This window comes from Podarcis raffonei, chromosome 9, assembly GCF_027172205.1.
Source record: "Podarcis raffonei isolate rPodRaf1 chromosome 9, rPodRaf1.pri, whole genome shotgun sequence".
Lineage (NCBI taxonomy): Eukaryota > Metazoa > Chordata > Lepidosauria > Squamata > Lacertidae > Podarcis > Podarcis raffonei.
In genome coordinates, this window is record NC_070610.1 from 65,273,297 (window position 1) to 65,294,042 (window position 20,746).

Below are 20,746 nucleotides of genomic sequence, written 5' to 3' on the forward strand. Positions count from 1 at the left end.
ACTCCTGAACTTCAAAATACCAGCGCACAAGTTGTTTACAAGATGTTAACTATGACGATAATGGGCAACAGATGGAGAAAGAACATCCTGCATATAATTTGATGTTAGACATATAGGAAGATTATTGGTTGAACACGTGGCAGAAAGTTTGGCAGGAGCAATGGCAAATTGTGGCTGGCCCCACATGTGGAGAAGGAAATTAAGCTTTAAGGTACACATTACAGAGAGGAAAGGGAAGCTTTGGATTTCTAAACCAAGATACGTGGAGAGGTCTGGAGCGCCATTTAGGGAGGGTAACAGGGGCCGCTCTCTCCCGCATGTGATTATTCCTCTACAACATCTATTATCTTAGTCCATTTTGAATTATGGTGCTGGAGGAGACTCTTGAGAGTCCCATGGACTGCATGAAGATCAAACCGATCCACTCTGAAGGAAATCAGCCCTGAGTGCTCACTGGAAGGACAGATCGTGAAGTTGAGGCTCCAATACTTTGGCCACCTCATGAGAAGAGAAGACTCCCTGGAGAAGACCCTGATGTTGGGAAAGATCGAGGGCACAAGGAGAAGGGGACGATAGGGGATGAGATGGTTGGACAGTGTTCTCGAAGCTACGAACATGAGTTTGACCAAACTGTGGGAGGCAGTGGAAGACTGGAGTGCCAGGCGTGCTCTGGTCCATGGGGTCATGAAGAGTCCGACACGACTGAACGACTAAACAACAACAACAACAACAAAATCTCAGTCCAACTCTGTAGAGGAATAGCTGCGCTTGGAATAGTGATTCCTGAAGTCTAAACAAAACTGCAAAATCCTATGAGGGTAACATTGAATGCGTGGTACGCAACCTACTTGGTGTCTGCAGTATGTTGATGCATTGACTACAATAGGCTATCTGTCATGTTAGGTTCCAATGCTCTCTGCAATTCCCTTGTTTTCATTTTGCAGGTAGAGGAAACTCCCCAATACAGGTTTGGATATGCTCCTTCCCACCTGTGTGCTGAGGGAGATCACGCAACATCAGTTTTTTTAAAAAGAGAAAAACAGATGCAAGGAACCCAGATTGAACCAGGGCCATCATGGTATTGGGAGAAGGAAACTTTTGGCTTTCCACTTGTGCTCCTGCCCCCCTCTACTAGCGAAACAACATGGAGAAAGGGTTAACTCCCTCCTCCACCAGTGCCCCTCTGGTGCAGCAGCTTTTGAGCCTGAAAAAATACTTTGCAAGTTCAGTGTTGCTTACATTGACTAGCTGGTTTTCACATGGGGGACGATCCTAGTCTTACCTGGAGATGCTGGGGATTGAACCTGACACTTTCTGCATGCAAAACAGGTATCAGGAGAGGAGTAGGCAGGAAAGGTGACAACAATCATGAATATACCAAAATAGATAGATACTGGCTTGACCTAGGTTGATATTGTTGTCGTGAGGTATCTGAAAAAAATCACAGCCAATTCTTCTTAAAAAACAAATTACTTTTAAAAAGCAATTTAATTCTTGGATATTGTATATCCAGTGGATGGGCATGTGAATCTGTCCCCCGCACAGGAAATACATTTGCTGTCCCCTCCATCCACCAACCAAACCCTGATAAGGCATCTTGAGGTAGTTGGTGGACAGGATTTTGAGAAGCAATAGAGATAGATAGGCCCATCCCTGAAGTGTTCAGGTCCTCAGTACACTGGAAAGCATAATATATAATTGCACACACAAGTCTGTGAATTACGGAAGTTCCTCGTATGGCCTGATGACTGAGTGCCGTTTAGCCCATTTTAGTCAAGTGACTTTTATTTCTCTGTGGAAAATGCAACAACAGCAATACTCAATGGAAACAGTTATTGTGGAAAGTGGTTTTAAATGGCCTTCAGGTGGACATCTTATGACGTGTTGTGCAATCTCGAAAGATAAAGACTGGGTTCTCAAGCTGGGGTGGGGGCATATGGCAGCTATAGGAGGTTGTGAGAATTACATTCTAGAGAAAGAAAGTGTCCTGTGGCAGACAATGCTTTCATTCTACTGAGAAACTGCTTGGTTCTTAAAGTCAGGGCTGGCCCGCAGGCAAGGCAAGGTGAGGCAGCTGCCTCAGGCATCAGGTCCACAGGGCCAGCAGATCCAGATGTAGCTATTTACTCCCCGCTTGTTCCTGATGTAGGTCTTCACTGACCCCTTCTACCCTGGCAGGGAGGCGGGTGCCATTTTGCGGTTTGCCTCAGGTGTCGAAATGTCTTAGGCCAGCTCCGCTTAAAATTATATTGACAAATAGTTCATGACATGTTAAATTCCTTCTGTTTATTAAGACTTCAAGTGGGAGGCTGCAGAACTGAATGCTCTATTGTATATATATATGCAGGCATGAATGTGTGTGAGAGTGTGTGTATGAGTGTGCATATATGTATAATAAAAACAGCACCTTTCTGCACATAGAAAACTAGATGCTTGTCACATAGCTTGGTGTTGCATACAGTGGTGCCTTGGGTTACATACGCTTCAGGTTACAGACTCTGCTAACCCAGAAATATTACCTCGGGTTAAGAACTTTGCTTCAGGATGAGAACAGAAATTGTGCTCCGGTGGTGCGGCAGCAGTGGGAGGCCCCATTAGCTGAAGTGGTGCTTCAGGTTAAGAACAGTTTCAGGTTAAGAATGGACCTCCAGAACGAATTAAATATGTAACCAGAGGTACCACTGTATAGGGATTGATGAATTTGCCAGTTCGATCTCTCTCAGGAAGAGTACAAATGGGGGCCTCTGTAAAGTAGGACATGTGGATCTTGGCCCATTTAAGGTTGGCTCCCAAAGTCAGAATTTTTTTTCACTTGTGCAAATATTTCTGAGCTATGGGGCTCATGCGAAATTCAGGCTTCTTGTCCTGCCCAACTGTTTTTCATGTTTTCATCTACTCATTATAGCCACAGCAAGAGGAGGAAGACACAGAACATTCCTGATGTCTTTCCAGCAGTCTAGTGGAAAGACGTTCCTGGGTGTCTTCTTGGAATTTATCTGTGAGTGGAAACATCATCAGTGGCATCTCACCACAATACAAAGGAAGTCTGAACACCTCCCAGAAATAAACCTATGATTTCATTGGGACAGCCTTACTGACCCATGGCCACAAGGTAAACATTGCGTCTCAAACACTCACCGGAACTTATGGTTACAGGGCATTGAAAACATTTTTTCAGTAGATTTCACAATAATAATAAAAAAGGACATCCTTATTGTCCAAGCATATAAGAGACTGCTTTCATAATGTATTGATCCAATTCATTGGACATGACCCAGCTAACTTTTGGGGGACTTTCAATGCAATCCTATAAAGCAAGCCTGACCGAGTTCAATGGAGCTTACTCCTTGGTAAGCAAGCCTAGGATTGCAGTCCGAAAAACATGCTTACATATCTCTCAATAAACCATAATGAAGGAAACTTTCTAACGGATAGTTGTGTTGTTCTGCTGCAACAAAAATAGCACCTTAAAGCATGTGGAACGTCTCGGGCCTGGAGACAGAATGTAGCTCTCCTGGGAATGGGTTCTAGTTCATGAAAGCTGTGTTGCAGTAAAGCAACATTTTTTTCTATTAGTCTCTAAAATGCCACATGACTTCTTGTTGCCGCTGTTAACCACTCATGAATCACCAACCAAAAATGACTCTTTCATTTGCCTGTTTGTATATAGGAACCTGCTTTTACACCATGGCAGACTGTTTTGGCCACCCAGCTGGGATGTATTAAAATGTTGGTGGTGTATAAATATTTTTTAAAATAACAATAGAATAAAATGAAAGACTAGTATTCGTGATATTTTGGTTATTGATGCAGGCTGGAACTAGATGTAAAGTAATGCCGTCATGTTCTGCATTTCTCTGCCACACTGTTGGTTGCTGTTGGAGAGGAGGGTTGGGCACTATATCATGTGTTTCCTTACGTGCACATTCAGGAAGAGCAGAGCGTAAATACAGGGCTGCCATTTTGGTACCAGCCCTGTGAGCAGTGTCAGCGCCCAGTTCTAGCTATAGCTGCGGGTTCCTTTTTATGGGATAAGCTGTAGGTATTTTTTTACAGACATCCTTGTCATTTTGTGTCTCAGGGTTTGGCCATTGCTCGGTTACTTTCACAAACTTTTAAAAAGAATCTTCTGTCACCCTTCAAAAAGTAAAGTGAAAATAAAATCCCAACAACACGTCATGGTGTGTCCATGCTTTCCAACCCTGAGGTGAGCCTGGCTTGTTGTCTTTTCCTAGGCTGAGGCTGGGCTACACTGGAACATTTGGATAAATGCCTCCCAGCTATGTCTGGAAAGTGCCCTTCGCATGTTCGTTCTGTATCACTTTACGCCGCATTTTGTGACAGACATTTCTCCAAGCAATGCTTGTGCTGTGAGGTCATTCGTAATTATTAATCAATATTTGAAGGAGGTGCTTTTCTTGTCTCTAGCAACCTCAGAATGTACCTTTCACCACACCAGTACAGTGGTACCTCAGTTTACATACGCTTCAGGTTACATACGCTTCAGGTTACAGACTCCGCTAACCCAGAAATAGTACCTCAGGTTAAGAACTTTGCTTCAGGATGAGAACAGAAATCGTGCTCTGGCGGCGCAGCGGCAGCAGGAGGCCCCATTAGCTAAAGTGGTGCTTCAGGTTAAGAACAGTTTCAGGTTAAGAACGGATCTCCAGAACGAATTAAGTACTTAACCCGAGGTACCACTGTATTTCCTTGCTCTGCCGGAGTTGCTAATATGTCTCTGCTGTGATTTTATTTTTATTCTTTTTTGTAACACATTTTCGTGAGGAGGAAGGAGCAGTGATGCTTCACTTTGCACCATGCCAGCTGATGGTACCCCTGGCATAGATCCCTACATGAGTTGACCTGCACAATCAAGACTCCAGCTCCTGTAAAAGCCTACACAGTGTGCATAGACAAGTGTGCTCAATTAAGATACCTGTGCACAACAACATAGAACAACAATAATAACAGTATAGAATAATAATATAGAAATGGATGCATTCCTCCAGAACACACTCTGCTTTTGAAATCTGCAGCCTTTTAAACCAGATACAGTGGTACCTCGGGTTAAGAACTTAATTCATTCTGGAGGTCTGTTCTTAACCTGAGGTACCACTTTAGCTAATGGGGCCTCCTGTTGCTGCCACGCCGCTGCCATGGAATTTCTGTTCTCATCCTGAAGCAAAGTTTTTAACCTGAAGTACTGTTTCTGGGTTAGTGGAGTCTGTGACCTGAAGCATCTGTAACCTGAAGCGTCTGTAACCCGAGGTACCACTGTAATTCAGAGTCAAACATGCAGTCTCTTCCTGTTGCTAATTGTGGTTAAGCGATTTCTACCTATGCCAAGCCAAGATGCCCACAAACTGAGCAGACAAGCAAAACCACCAGTGGGTGAGGCACTGATTAGGAGCCACATGACAATGGCTTGCCTCGGTTTCTGTTTGCAGCGTCTGCTTCCTAGCCCCCATGATAAGAAAGTGCATGGAACCGCTTCCCAGATGCAAACTGTGGTTCCTGTGTGTATGTCTGCGTGCAGGCCCTTGTAAACATACCCTAATCTTGCCTGCCCACTCCTGCCTCAAAGGCAGGACTTTCGGTAAGGGCAATGGCAATTAAAAAACCCTACATGTCTCGAATACAATTACACGGTTAGCTTCTTTTTATTTATTCGATGTGTCTGTGTTGGCTTCTTGCTCTGGGGAGAGGAGGCGGGGGTGCTCATTGTGACAGTAAATTGTTGCAATAAAAACAAGAAAAATGAAGCCCCAGACCTAAGTATGATGTAACACAAGGCTTCATTGTTCTTGGACTTTGTTTTCCCACATGTGCACATTTATGAAGGTCGTGCCCTCTGCTATCAACCCCGGCAGAAGTCAAAACACTTGGCTTTCTAAGTTGAGGGTTGGCTCAAGACATTGAGCCATTGGAAGCAGTTGCAGCCTCACACAATTTTGGAGGTGGGTTCTTCTTCTTCTTCTTCTTCTTCTTCTTCTTCTTCTTCTTCTTCTTCTTCTTCTTCTTCTTCTTCTTTTTATAGACTACTCATCATCATGACAGAAACTTCAGCGTTGGTTTCCAACATATAAAATAAATTGATTACAGTGTAGTTGTTGGGGCAGGGAAGGGGAATCTGCTACCCACAAGATGTTGCTTGATCATTGGCCATCATGAGGCTGATGGGATTGGAATATATAAAAATCTGGAGATTTCTGAATGTTGGACTGGGATTGGGGAAACCAAGGTTCAAATCCTCACTGAGCTATGAAACCAAGAAAAGACACATCATCCTCATCCTCAAAATTTTTTATTTACATGCCTCCCACAATCTGACTGGGTTCCCCCAGTCACTCTGGACAGCTTCCAACAAATTAAAACACAATACGACATCAAACATTGAAAACTTCCTTAAACAGGGCTGCCTTCAGATGTCTTCTAAGTCAGATAGTTGTTTATTTCCTTGACATCTGATGGGAGGGCATTCCATAGGGCGGGTGCCACTAATGAGAAGGCCCTCTGCCTGGTTCCCTGTAACCTCACTTCTCGCAGTGAGGGAACCGCCAGAAGGCCCTTGGAGTTGGACCTCAGTGTCCGGGCTGAACGATGGGGGAGGAGATGCTCCTCCAGGTATACTAGACTGAGGCCATTTAGGGCTTTAAAGGTCAGCACCAACACTTTGAATTGTACTTGGAAACATACTGGGAGCCAATGTAGGTCTTTCAGGACCAGTGTTATGTGGTCTTGGCGGCCGCTCCCAGTTACCAATCTAGCTGCTGCATTCTGGAATAGTTGTAGTTTCTGGGTCACCTTGAAAGGTAGCTCCACGTAGAGCACATTGCCGAAGTCCAAGTGGGAGATACCTAGACCATGCACCACAATGGCTATGCTGTAACTCCATGGTAGGCGAGGCGGTAATGCTTCTGAATACTAGTTGCTGGAAGTCACAGGAGGGGAGAGTGCTGTTGTGCTCAGGTTCTGCTGAAGGGTTTCTTACTAGCATCTGGTTGGCCACAGTAAGAACTAGATGCTGGACTAGGTGGGACACTGCCCTGATTCACCAGGCTCCTCTTATGTTGTTTCCCAGGAAGGGAACACATGCATTGACAAAGGGGGAAATTTGGGAGGCGTACAATGTTGTTGTGGATGCCTTTCCTCCTCCCCAAATGAGTGCTCAGGTTATTACCATTATGAAGAAAATGTCTGTTGTGCACTAAATCGAAGGCTGCCGGGTTTCTAAAACAGAGTTACTGTATTTGCACACTGTGGAATCATTCTCTCTCTCTGTGTTTTAAGCTTGCTTAGGAAATTGTTGTTAAGAAATATGTCTCTTTGGTGGAATGTAATTAGCATCACTTTCTTCCTGCTATGAGCTATAATTCTGTGAGTAACTGGAAGCAAAAAAAAATAAAAAAATGAGGTTATTCTGAGCCATGGTTTATGCATTTCAAATAATTTGTAAAGTTAGATTTGTAGCAGTAGATGAAGAAGGGGGTGTGCGGAAAAGCCCAGCAGACGTCTCTTTCACTTCCTGTTTAAGTCCGTGGTCTGGGGAGGAGTGCCACAGCCTCTAATGACAGTTGGTTCCCTGGAAGAAATTGGTTTCTTCCACAATCTATAAATGTAATTTTAGGGAGATTAAACAGGGCATCACAACATGCATAGACTTTTGTACTGCAATCTTTGGCTTGACATGAACTGGGTAACTCAGATTCTGATCATGAGTAATTTGTGATGCTTGTACCAATAACTTCATTTATTCAGAAACACTTTAATATTATTATTCAAGGATTTTTTTTTCCAGCTGGGACTCACCAGAACTCAGTTCCAGCACCTCTCAGATGAGTGCCATTGCCATTACAGTCATACCTTGGAAGCCGAATATCTTGGCTCCCAAACAAATCGGCTCCCAAACAATTGAAACCTGGAAGTGGGTGTTCCAGTTTTCAAATGATTACCGGAATCCGAACATCTGGTGCGGCTTCCAATTGGCTGCAGGATGCTCCTGCTGCCAATCAGAAGCCACGCTTTGGTTTTTGAACAGTTCCGGGAGTCAAAAGGACTACCGGAATGCGTTCTGTTTGAAAACCAAGGTACCACTATACAAGAGAACAAGGGGGGTGTTTGTGGTGAGTTCCAGAACCTCTTTTTCCAGAAAAATATAGTGCAGAGAGCCAGGGCAGAAATGTGAGTCAATGAAGTGAGAGGTACCTAAGATTTGTTTCAGATCATGATGAGTTTTGAGGAATTCAGCTGTTGGCTTTTAAGAGAAGGTGGGTTTTTGAAGGAAAGGAGAAGTGAAGAGTAATTATTCTGGAAGCAAGTCCCGACACTGGCGGAGGAAGAGGCGTGCGGGGGAGCACACCGACCCTGGCAGCACAATGCTGGCAGGGTGCCATCGCGGCTGCCGCCCCGCCCACACTGGGTGCCCCCCCCAGGATGCGTGTCAGCCCCTCCCCTGCCTTTTCTCCCCCCCCCCAGTGCTGGAGCATGAAGCTCTGCCACTGAGTCCCAACTACTTATGTGGATTCACTGACTGTCCCCAGTATCAGGTTCTTCAGGCAGGAATGTCATAAGTTTTCAGGCTGGGCTCCAGATTCGTGTACTAAACCTACCTTAGACTATCTCAGAGCCCTCGTCCAGCACAGAAAGGAAGGTGTGCAATGCCTAGCAACGATCTAATGCAAATGACTAATAAATACAGCAGCTGCCTTAGAACAATAAAATCTTAGAAATCTAGAGTTGGAAGGGACTCCAAGGATCATCTCTTGCAAGCTCCTGCAATCACAGGTGAACACACTGGCAAATCGACATCTTGTGGCAAAGAGCTTCGTGGACCAAACAGCTTTGTTTTAATGGCCAACTATGCAACCACCACACTACTAACGAGCCTAATTATTGGCTCTTGCTGGATTCATGGTGTCAGGAACTGGAGTGTGTGGGTCTACATTTTCTATTTGCCACAGGGTTCGCCTTCTATGAATACCGTGCCTCTGTGAGTGTGAGTTGCTGGGGAACAAAAGCAAGAGATGGCTGTTGACCTTGGGTGGTGTTAGCAGACTTCCCAAGGGGCATCAGGCTGGCCACTGTGAAAACAGGATGATAGATGGGCCTGTGGTCTGATTCTTATGTAAACCCATTGTGTGAATTAGATCAAAAGATTCCATGTGACTTGAATGCTTCCAAGTTGGTCTAATAAAAAACCGCAAATGTCTTTGTTGTTTTTTAATCCTCTAGGTCTAAGAGGAATGAGTAGCCTCTCCCTCCCTCCACCCAAACCGCAGCCCAGATTTCATTTTTGTAAACACATTCCTTGCCATCTTTTTGGATTGAAACACTAGAATAGCGCATCCAATGATAATTTCCCTTCTAAAACCATTGTCCAAGGCATCTTGGCATTCTGGCTCCCAAGTTGCTACACCCTGCTATTGAATCAAATGCCAAGGTCGGTGCCCTGCTTTTGATTTATATAGCCCAAGTTCTTGGCACCATCGCGATTCTCTCCCCACCTCCTTGACTCCATATAGTTAAGATCTAGATTTTGCCAGCTAGGCAGCTGCTGCATATTCCATCACAATGACTGCATTGAAGGCATCACACCAGCTAGAAGATGATATAGTCAATTGCACATTTAATAGCAATTGTGTAGCATATTTTGCGTGTAACAGTGAATGCCAAAAATGTAGCTGGCGGACAAGTTGCACACTTTCACTCAGCAACTAATAAAAAATGAATGCAACCTTGTTTCAATTGGCCACAAATAGCAAAACATCGAGATAATGAAGAATGTAATTAATCTATACCACAAAAGCACTTTTGAGGACCCAAACACACCCATAATTAAAAATGCCTCTCCCAAATCTCTCTTTCTTCCTTACTACACTAATTAGTTCCATCAGAGTCAATAACTGGTTTAGCACTGTACTTCGCAAGCCCTGAGGTTCCTTGTGGATTTATTGGATGCCAAGAAACTATTAAGAGCTATCAGGGTTTTTAAAGTCCACAAGCTTATAATGGAAGCATGCCACAAGTCTCAGCTGGTAGCTGCTGAGTCTGTCAATGCTGGTGTGGTTTATTAAACCATACTTGAGACCAGCTGATGGTGCAATGTATTAACTGGGTGGAAAGCGAGATGAGAAGCAGACAGGGCTGTAATCTGAACTCCTGGATGGGCTAGAGGCCTTGGGTGGTCAACCTGGATGACCTCCAAGCTTTCAAGGCCCAGACTAACCACATGTAAACAGAGAACAAGCAGACGTCTGTGCAACATTGTGAAATGTTCCTCACCTATGTCTGCAGCTTGTCTTTCTGTATGCACCACTACTAAACCACCTTCAACTTAAGCACCTTTAAGATGAGGTCTGTCAACATAATCCTTCTCCATCATCATGAACTCAATCCCATCGTACACTGGACCTCTTTATTTGAAGGCTGCTCCAAACATGGCTTAATTTTTATTTATTGTATTGATTTCTCATGTTTTCTCATGTTTTCCTCCAAGGAGCACAAGACAGCACACATGGCCTCCCCTCATATAACCCTACTTAACAACCCTATGACCCTACACAACATCTGCCAGCCTTGGTTATTCAGTGTATGCAAGCTGATTCTCAAATGTTTAGTACTAGAGCAAGGTTGGGGTCTGATTTCCAGATCTGGGATGTACGTTCTCATGTTGGTGTTAATCATTATTGCATTTATTTACATACATTTATCAGGTGCATGGGTACTGTAAGGATGCAATATTATTTCTTGTGTATATCAATGCAATAATTTCTGTCTCAAAAGCGACACCCAAGATAGCTTGCATATGCAAAAAATACTACAAAACAGTGAAACTTATTAAAGCTAAATTAAAATGGGACACAGAAAGAGAACCTAAAAGCGTTCAAATACCTAAAATCTCAAGGGGTTAAATGACTGGTGGAATTAATAATAATAATAATAATAATAATAATAATAATAATAATATCATCTTCCCAAGGCTTAAAAAGCATCAAGGAGAGGGCCAGTCAGCCCTCCCTAGACTTCGAGTTATGAGCTTTGCTGGATGGGGTCAAAGGCTCATCTAGTTTGGCATCCTGGTCTCACATTGGCCAAATGCACATACACATAGACACATCACGTTTAATTGTTCTGCGAGATGCAGCAGGGAGGAAAAAGGAAAATTGGAATATTCCAGGATCAAATAAAAAACCAGGATGGCTTCTGTAATTCCAGGACTGTCCCTGGAAAATCAGGACACTTGGAGGGTATGTAAACTTGGAGATACCCTCTATTTAAAGTGTTTCTAAGGGGATGACTGTTGCAGACCACACATTTTGAGGGGACGCTGCCTTAATGTGGCATCAATGACAGCAACCATGGTGGGCAGCTAACAGCTGGCTAACAGCAAGGTAGGACCTGCACCCTCACCTGGGGCCCTACTTCTCTGCAGCTGTATTCAAAACACAGCTAGAGATGCCACAGGGCTGAGAGAGAGGTCAGAGACCGGAGGAAGGGAGAAAACAGAGCGTGCCTGGGACTGATTAGCTCTTCAGAATTTAAAATGTTTTCTGCTAGTTAATCTCGATGAGGATCTGTATGCCTATTGTTTAAAATAAAACCAAAAGAGACCTGCATAATGGGAACCCTGTTTGCTTTAGATTGCAAGGAAGACTTTGTGTTCACTGACCTAAGAAGTTAAGGATTTAACTTCTTTGCAGGATTGCTGTGTATCATGTGTTCTTCAACCTGATCTGAGTTCGTAGAAAGTATACATCTTTCTCAACTAAGACCCCCCTTTTTTCTGCCCCTTTGGCTCACCTGATCTGGATACAGTTGGTTTGTCTTTTCTTAGATCTCTCATTGATCCAGGTTTAGGGGGAAGAAGAATGGAAAAATAGTCCTTCCCACATATAGCCCAGATTGGGTTGGAACAATCCAATCTGAGCAGCAAGCAGAACCTTAAACATATCTGCTCTAATTAACCTTATCTCAGCAATCTCAGAGTCCCATAAATGCCAGCGAGATCACCCTATTGCATGTAGCAGCCTCATTCTGCCAACATCAATGGAGCCATGTGGATTTTCACTAGCCCCGTGCTGGCTGGTTCACTGAAAGGAAAAGCACAAAACCTTCCTTCAATAGACAATGGAAGCAGAGGGCTTGGATTAAGGGAAAAGGGAAGACACTGCCATCTTTTATCTATCTGCTGCAGAGCAAAAACTTGCTAGCATTTTACCCTCGAATCATTGCACACCAGTCTGCTTTGCTTATGGATTTGGGTCAGCTCAAGCAACGGGGAGAAAACAGAGTTGCCATATTTTAAAAAGTGAAGCTTGTTGATTATTATTTTTTTGGTCAGAGTTGTTGGGCTATTTTTTTTGCAAAAGTCATCATATGTTGCCATACAGACTTTTAACACATACGAGAAATTTCCCCCAAGACAAAACCCTAGGACAAAAGCAAAGCAGTTGGGTGAATGAAAGCCAGTTGCATAATTGCAGGAAGGGGCAATGTAGGATCAGCTGCCTGTGACACATGTCAAAGTATTGTGCAAAGAGATATGCAAGATGGATGCTGGGGCTTGAACTGAGGACCAAATGGCCTGTCCCTGTCTAGTGTGATATTTGGGCCTCAGCCAATAGAGCTTTCTTAACAACCATGGTCTAATAGGATACCTGAAGTAGTTGCTGGTTACAATTAACTTTTGCTATATTTTAGAGTTAATGTTCACGCACAGGAGTGCAGTACAACCACGTGATATTCTACTAGAACCTGATTGCGAAGGACAGGTAAGAACAAATAAATACTATTAGGTCTTGCACAACATGGAGAATCTGAGTATGTTCAGAAATTCTTTTTCTTGGATCTGTGACTTTTAATGAGTATCCATAAATTGCATATACAGTGGTACCTTGGGTTAAGTACTTAATTCGTTCTGGAGGTCCGTTCTTAACCTGAAACTGTTCTTAACCTGAAGCACCACTTTAGCTAATGGGGCCTCCCGCTGCCGCTGCGCCATGGGAGCACAATTTCTGTTCTCATCCTGAAGCAAAGTTCTTAACCCGAGGTAATATTTCTGGGTTAGCGGAGTCTGTAACCTGAAGCGTCTGTAACCTGAAGCGTCTGTAACCCGAGGTACCACTGTATTGGGAAGATTATATTGCCTTGCCCTAAAGTATCTACCTAAATCGATGTACCTTTGAAGACTGCAACCTTCTAAGCATCCAACTTGTTTGTCAGCAAATTATTTTCTAGAAAACATCTCTGTAGACCACACCAATGGTGTTCTTTCTCCAGAAATCCTGGAAATATATATTTTTTAAGACTCTTTTTTATTATGCTCCTCTGAAAGCACTGGGGCAGTCATGGGTTTCGTGGTTTCTTGCATGGTTTCGCTTTGGGAGGCAGCAAATAAAAAGCTTAATAAGAGAAATCGTGTTTTTCCAGACTCCAGCTGGTGAATTGCAGCATGTAACTAGCTTAATTTGTAAGTGGCTTTGATTCATATGTTCCAAAGTCTTGCAGTTAAACGCTAGACGTTATGTGGACGTCACAAGTAAATTTATTGCTAATGGAAATAAAGGAGAGATTGAGAGAAGTCTTGTGACTGAAGATACTATGCAAGCTTTCCATAGTGATAGCTGCTGAGTTGCATCTGGCAAATCATAGCTTGCCATAATCAATAAAGTATTAAAATTGTATTTTAAAAAACAGAGCCCCAAGAAAACAAATTGTGGTGTTGTAAACAAAAATTGCCCTTTTCCCTTATGGGGTATCCAAGAGCCCATATAGAGTCCTTACATAGGTTCCCTATCGGTAGGAGAAAATAACAGAGGCCAACCAGAGAATATTGAGAAGCAAAGCAGCTAGTAAGCTAGATCTTTATTGATCTTTTGCAACAGGGTGCTCCCCTCACCTGCAGGAAAGGAGGAGGAACCCAGAACAATAGCGTGCAAGGCCTTATAAAGACTTTTGAAATTGCCACCCTTTAGATCAGAGGTGTCAAACTCAAATTCATCGGGGGGCCGCACCAGCAGTTTGGTCACCCTCAAAGGGCCGGTTGTTCAGGCAGCTGTTGGATCTGTCACATCACAGGATGGCATGCGCTCAATATAAAAACAAGTGGAGGTTTCCTGAATGCATGTAAAGTGGAGGTTTCCTGTGTAGAATGGCCGGCACCGCTAGAGGGCAGACGTTCTCTGGCTTGTAGGCTGCCGCGCATGCACTGAAGAGGCGGTTTTTTTGTGTAAAAAAAAAAAGCGAGAATAAAAGGTGAAGGCTGGCGGCCGGCGGCGGCTACACGGGCCACATGACGAGGTCTGGCGGGCCGGATTCGGCCCGCGGGCCTTGTGTTTGACACCCGTGCTTTAGATCAAGACTACCCTCCAAAAACATCATACATACATCACAGAAGGGGTGTAACCTAATGTCAGGGAACTGCCATCGGAAAGACAGGAGGTGAAAGGGCTCACAGAGGCTGAGAGAGACTTATCAGCTGAGGAGGGAACCAGCAGGGGGAGAGGAGGAGCTCCAAGGGAAAGTGAGTCGGAGGGATGGCTCAGAGACACTTCTAGCGAAAACAGTGGGGAGGTTTCAGGACCTCCTATAGGGACACCCACTCCTTGCCGGAAACTGTCGCGCCGAGAGTCCAGAAGACGCATTTCCGTTAAGGAACTTTTATGCTGGAAGAAGTTCCGTAAACGCCCACTGTCGGATTCTACAAGCGACTGACGGAGCCATGCTTAAGGAGCTCCGTTACAGACAGAGGTTTGTGGACTTAGCCAAACTCTGAGGGACTAGGAATTTCACGCACAAGCAGCTCATCATCCCATCACAGCAATCCGACAGTCTCTGAAAGCAGCTTGTGCAGAGAGGCATCATGAGCAACCCAGCCGGAACCGGAGAAGCGGGAGGAGCTGGAGCGGGTCCAAGCCTGGAAGAAAGGTACCGGGTGTTGGAGGTCCAGCTAGCGCTGCAAACGGCGAGGCTCGAGGAGAGGAGGGCGCAGGATGCAGAAAAGGCAAAGGGCACCCCACTGGCAAGAAAGATGCCAGGATTAGTGCAGAAGTTTGGGGGGGACCCCAGGAACTATCAAGCCTTTAGGACAGAGATGCAGTATGCTCTCAATCTGCAGTTTGACGACTTTCCCGACGAGGAATCGCGAGTGGCATTTGTGGTTGGCCATCTCGAAGGGGGGGGCGAGAGACTGGGTTAGACCCCTGATGGCAGGGAATAATGAAATCCTGAAGGACACGAGGAAGTTTTTTCGCGCCATGGACCCGATGTTTTCCAGCGACATTGAGCAGGGAGTGGTGCGTAGACAGTTGATGGCTTGTAAACAGGGGAGCCGATCTGTCCGTGAGTACTGGACTGAGTTTACCATGTTGATACATAAATTGGGGTGGGATCTATCGGCGGAACCCATTCAAATGCTTTTCGAAGAGGGGCTTTCTTCGGCGGTGAAAGACGAACTTTCCCGGGCGCCCAGGGCGGAGTCTATGGACCAGCTGACCAAATCAGCGCTGACCATTGGAGCGCGCCAGGAGGCGAGAGCCTTGGAGAAGCGGGAAGGGAAAGGAGAGCGTTGGAGGGATTTCCGCATTCCAGAGATTCCGGAGCCAACTTTCCCGCCAGGAGAGCCGATGGAAATTGGAACAGCGCGTGCGCGCGCAGTTTCAAATCCCAGTGAAGGGCGGAAGAAGGAGGGGAAGAGCGCCAAGAAATGTTATCTCTGCCAGCAGCCAGGTCACTTTGCCAGAGTCTGCCCGCAAAGAAAGGAATGGCAAGGGATGGCGGGAGCTGTTGGGGGAAAGGAGGAGGAAGTCCAGGAGCAAGTAAAAGCCAACGCCTGGCTGACACCGTCAGGGCACAGCAGCCAGGCCAAGGAGCAGTAAAAGTGCCCACGCCGGAACCTCCAAGACCAGCACTAGTGATAGAGGTGTTGCTAGAGCTGGCAAACGGACACCCACTAAAGATAAAGGCGCTATTGGACTCAGGCAGCTCCTGTAATTTTATGAGTAAGGAGTTTGCAGCTGAACACCAGATACAGACAATCCCTTTAAGTAACCCCCTGCAGGTGACCACGATCGATGGGAGGGAGCTGTTGGGAGGAGAAGTTAGCCTACAGACCGTCCCAATGGTTATGAGGGTTGCCAGGCACACCGAAAGAATAGCGTTCAATGTGGCCACCTTGGGAGGGGCTCCCATTATCTTGGGAATGAGCTGGCTAGCGTTGCATGATCCGCTAGTGGGTGGCATCAGAGAGTGGTCTCCTTTGGGTCAGCACATTGCCTGGAACACTGCAAAGAGGGGAAGGCCCCAGAAGGGGCAAAAGCCTTTCTAGCAGGGACGGAAGTAATGGACAAAGGGAAGGTGCCCAAACAATACGCTGACCTGAGCAATGTCTTCAGCGAAAGGGAAGCAGATAAACTACCACCGCATAGAGCCTTTGACTGCCAAATCAATCTAGTCCCTGGGGCCCAGCTCCCAGTGGGCAAGCTGTACGCCATGTCAGACAGGGAAATGCAGGAGTTAAGGGAGTTTATTGATAAAAACCTGAAGAGAGGTTTCATCAGAGAGTCCAGAGCGGTGGGGAGCAGCCCAGTGTTTTTTGTGGACAAAAAAAACACGGATAAACCGAGACTTGTAGTGGACTTTCGGGCCCTAAATGCAGTGTCGGAACCAGTGGCTTTCCCCATGCCCAGAATTGATGACATTTTGACCAGGGTGAGGAAGGGAAAGATATTTACTAAACTGGACCTGAGGGGGGCATACAACCTGATACGGATAAGGAAGGGGGATGAATGGAAAACCACCATGTTCACCCCTTTGGGGGCTTTTGAATATCTCGTTATGCCCTTCGGATTACAAGGAGGCTCAGCATGTTTTCAATCGTTCATGAACCACGTCCTGGGACCTCTGCTCTACAAGAATTGCGTGGCCTTCCTAGATGACGTGTTAGTATATTCAGAGAATGAGGAGCAGCATGTAAAGGATGCCAGGGAAGTGTTGAGCCAACTGCAAGCAAACCAGCTGTGGGTGAAATTGGAGAAGTGTCAGTTTCACACCAAGGAGGTGGAATTCCTGGGGTACCGCTTGTCAGACAAGGGATTAGCCATGGATCCAGGCAAGGTCCAGGCGGTGCTGGAATGGAAGACACCGAAAACGAAAAAGGATGTGCAAAGATTCTTAGGGTTTGGGAACTTTTATCGTAAGTTCATCAAGAACTTTGCCCACTTAACGGCTCCCATCACGGACTGTCTCAGCAGCAAGAAGAAATTTGTTTGGACGGCGGAGGCGGAGGAAGCATTTGAGGAATTGAAAAGGGCATTCGCTTCGGAAGAACAGCTCCTGCATGTGGATTTACAAAAACCAATGAGAGTGGAAACTGATGCATCAGACCGGGCGGTGGGGGCGGTGCTTCTTCAGCCGGGGAAGAATAAGTCGGAGTGGAGACCGTGTGCCTTCTTCTCGCGTAAGCTAAACAAATCCGAGAGGAACTACACGGTATATGACCGAGAACTACTCGCTATTCACGAAGCGTTCCGGAGATGGAGACACTTACTAATTGGTGCACAACATAAGGTGCAAGTGTGCACGGACCACAAGAATTTAGAGTATTGGAGAACGGCACGAGTGCTCAACCAACGACAAGTGAGGTGGGCCCAGGAGTTCTCTAAATTCCATTTTGAAATTTGCTATGTGCCAGGTCCAGAAAACGTCAGGGCGGACGCTCTCTCACGCAAACCTGAATATTTGGAGGGGGAGGGAGCACCCGAAGAGAGACATATCATCCCAGAGGACCGCTGGGTGTGTGGGGCGGCCTTGGTGGGGCAAATAATAATAATAATAATAATAATAATAATAATAATAATAATAAATTTTATTTATATCCTGCCCTCCCCAGCCGAAGCCGGGCTCAGGGCGGCTAACAACAATAAAACAATACAAAAGTACAACACAAAAAACACTCTAAAATCATTCATTATAAAATTAATTAAATTCAAGCCACTGGCCACCATTGGGCCAGAGCTCCGCGAAGATTGCCGAGGGAGGGAGTCAGGCTGTGCCCTGGCCAAAGGCCTGGCGGAACAGCTCTGTCTTGCAGGCCCTGCGGAAAGATGTCAAGTCCCGCAGGGCCCTAGTCTCTTGCGACAGAGTGTTCCACCAGGTCGGAGCCACAGTCGAAAAAGCCCTGGCTCTAGTTGAGGCCAGCCTAACTTCTCTGTGGCCTGGGACCTTCAAGATGTTTTTATTTGAAGACCGTAAGTTTCTCTGTGGGGCATACCAGGAGAGGCGGTCCCGTAGGTACGAGGGTCCTAGGCCGTAAAGGGCTTTAAAGGTTAAAACCAGCACCTTAAACCTGATCCTGTACTCCACCGGGAGCCAGTGCAGTTGATATAGCACCGGATGAATGTGATCTCGCAGCGAAGACCCCGTAGGGAGTCTCGCCGCAGCATTCTGCACCCGTTGGAGTTTCTGGGTCAGTCTTAAGGGCAGCCCCACGTAGAGCGAGTTACAATAATCCAGTCTGGAGGTGACCGTCGCATGGATCACAGTGGCTAGGTCAGGGCGAGAGAGGTAAGGAGCCAACTGCTTAGCTTGGCGGAGATGGAAAAATGCCGCCTTTGTTATAGCTGCAATCTGCGCCTCCATGGAAAGGGAGGTGTCGAAGATTACACCCAAACTCTTAACGGACGGTGCTGGCACTAACTGCGCCCCCGCAAGAGATGGGAGTTGCCCCCCCAATCCCATATCGCCCCGTCCCAGCCACAGGACCTCTGTCTTCGAAGGATTTAGCTTCAACCGGCTCCCACGTAACCATCCAGCCACAGCTTCCAGACATCTGGTCAGTGTGTCTGGGGCCGAGTCAGGATGGCCATCCATCAACAGATAGAGTTGGGTGTCATCGGCATACTGATGGCAACCCAGCCCAAAACTCCGGACAAGCTGGGCGAGGGGGCGCATAAAGATGTTGAAAAGCATTGGGGAGAGTATCGCACCCTGAGGTACTCCACATACCAAGGAGTGGCGCGATGACAATTCCCCCCCAAGCGCCACCCTCTGTCCCCGACCAGAGAGAAACGAGCGCAGCCATTGAAGGACTGCGCCCTGGATCCCCACGTCGGCAAGGCGGTGGTCCAGACGTTCGTGATCAACCATGTCGAAAGCTGCTGACAGATCTAGAAGAATCAGCAGCCCCGACCCGCCTCGATCCAGCTGTCTACGAAGATCATCTGTTAGGGCAACCAGAGCTGTCTCGGTCCCATGACCAGCGCGGAAGCCAGACTGGAATGGATCCAGAGCCGATGTTTCATCCAGAAACCCACCAAGCTGTTCAGCAACCGCTCTCTCAATCACCTTACCCAGGAACGGAAGATTCGAAACTGGGCGGTAATTGGATAGATCTAAAGGATCTAATGATGTTTTCTTTAAGAGCGGGCGCACCACTGCCTCCTTCAGTTCCCCTGGGAATGTCCCCGTGCCAAGGGACAAATTGATGATATCCCCCAGGAGGGCCCGCACCTCGTCTGGACACGCTCTAATCAGCCAAGACGGGCACGGGTCGAGAGGACAGGTGGTGGGCTTTCCAGCTCGGAGAAGTCTGTCCACATCGGCTGGGGATATCCGGTCAAAGTGGTCCAATACTGGACCCGAGGACAGTCGAGGGGCCTCCAGTTCCTTTATTGTATCCAAATTGGCAGGGAGGTCATGGCGGAGCAACAAGACCTTCTCCGCAAAAAAGCTCGCAAATGCCTCACAGCCGTGTGTCAAATTGTTATTTAAATTTGGCTGTCCTTCAAGGGACGTTAAAGACCTGATTATACTAAATAATTGCGCCGGGCGAGAGCTAGCGGATGCAATGGAGGCCGAGAAGTAAGACTTCTTAGCAGCCTTCACCGCCATCTCGTAGGTTTTCATAAAAGCCCTATAAGATGTTCTTGAGGCTCCGTCACGGGCACCCCGCCAAACTCGCTCTAGCCGTCTGAGGTCCCGCTTCATTTTCCGGAGCTCCTCGGTAAACCAGGGAGCCCGGTTTCTGCGGGGTCGCAGAGGGCGCTTCGGTGCGATCTCATCGATGGCTGCCAGGAGCTGGATATTCCAGCCCTCAACAAGCTCAGTCAATGAGTCGCCAGGGGGAGCAAGGTCCCGCAAGGCTTGGCGGAATCTATCAGGGTCCATCAGCCTCTGCGGGCGAGCCCAAATCGGCTCGGCACCTAAGCAGGGTGGGGGTGGAAAGTCAATCCTGGCTTTCAGAGCGTAGTGATCAGACCATGGCACCTTCATCGAAGGAGACATGATCACATCTATACCTACACCAAAGATCAAATCCAGCGTGTGGCCTGCTTGATGTGTGGGGCCCGAAACAAACTGGGAGAGCCCTAGTGTCGCCATGGAAGACACCAGGTCCAGAGCCTGTGAGGAGGGAGTGGCATCAGCATGGATGTTGAAGTCCCCCAATACCAATAGGTTAGGGAACTCCAAGGCCCAGCCGGCCACCGCCTCCAATAGGCCTGACAGGGTGGCTGCTGGTGCACTAGGTGGCCGGTACACCAGCCAGACAGCCAAGCTCTCCTCGGAGCCCCACACTAGGCCAACACATTCAATGCCGGGGATCGATGGTGATGGTAGAGCCCTGAAAGGACAATCTTCCCGGATTAATAATGCCACCCCTCCCCCCCGGCCCACAGTCTGTGACTGGTGGAGGACGGAGAAACCCGGGGGCGCCATCTCTCGTAAGGTAACTGTTGCCCCTTCGCGCACC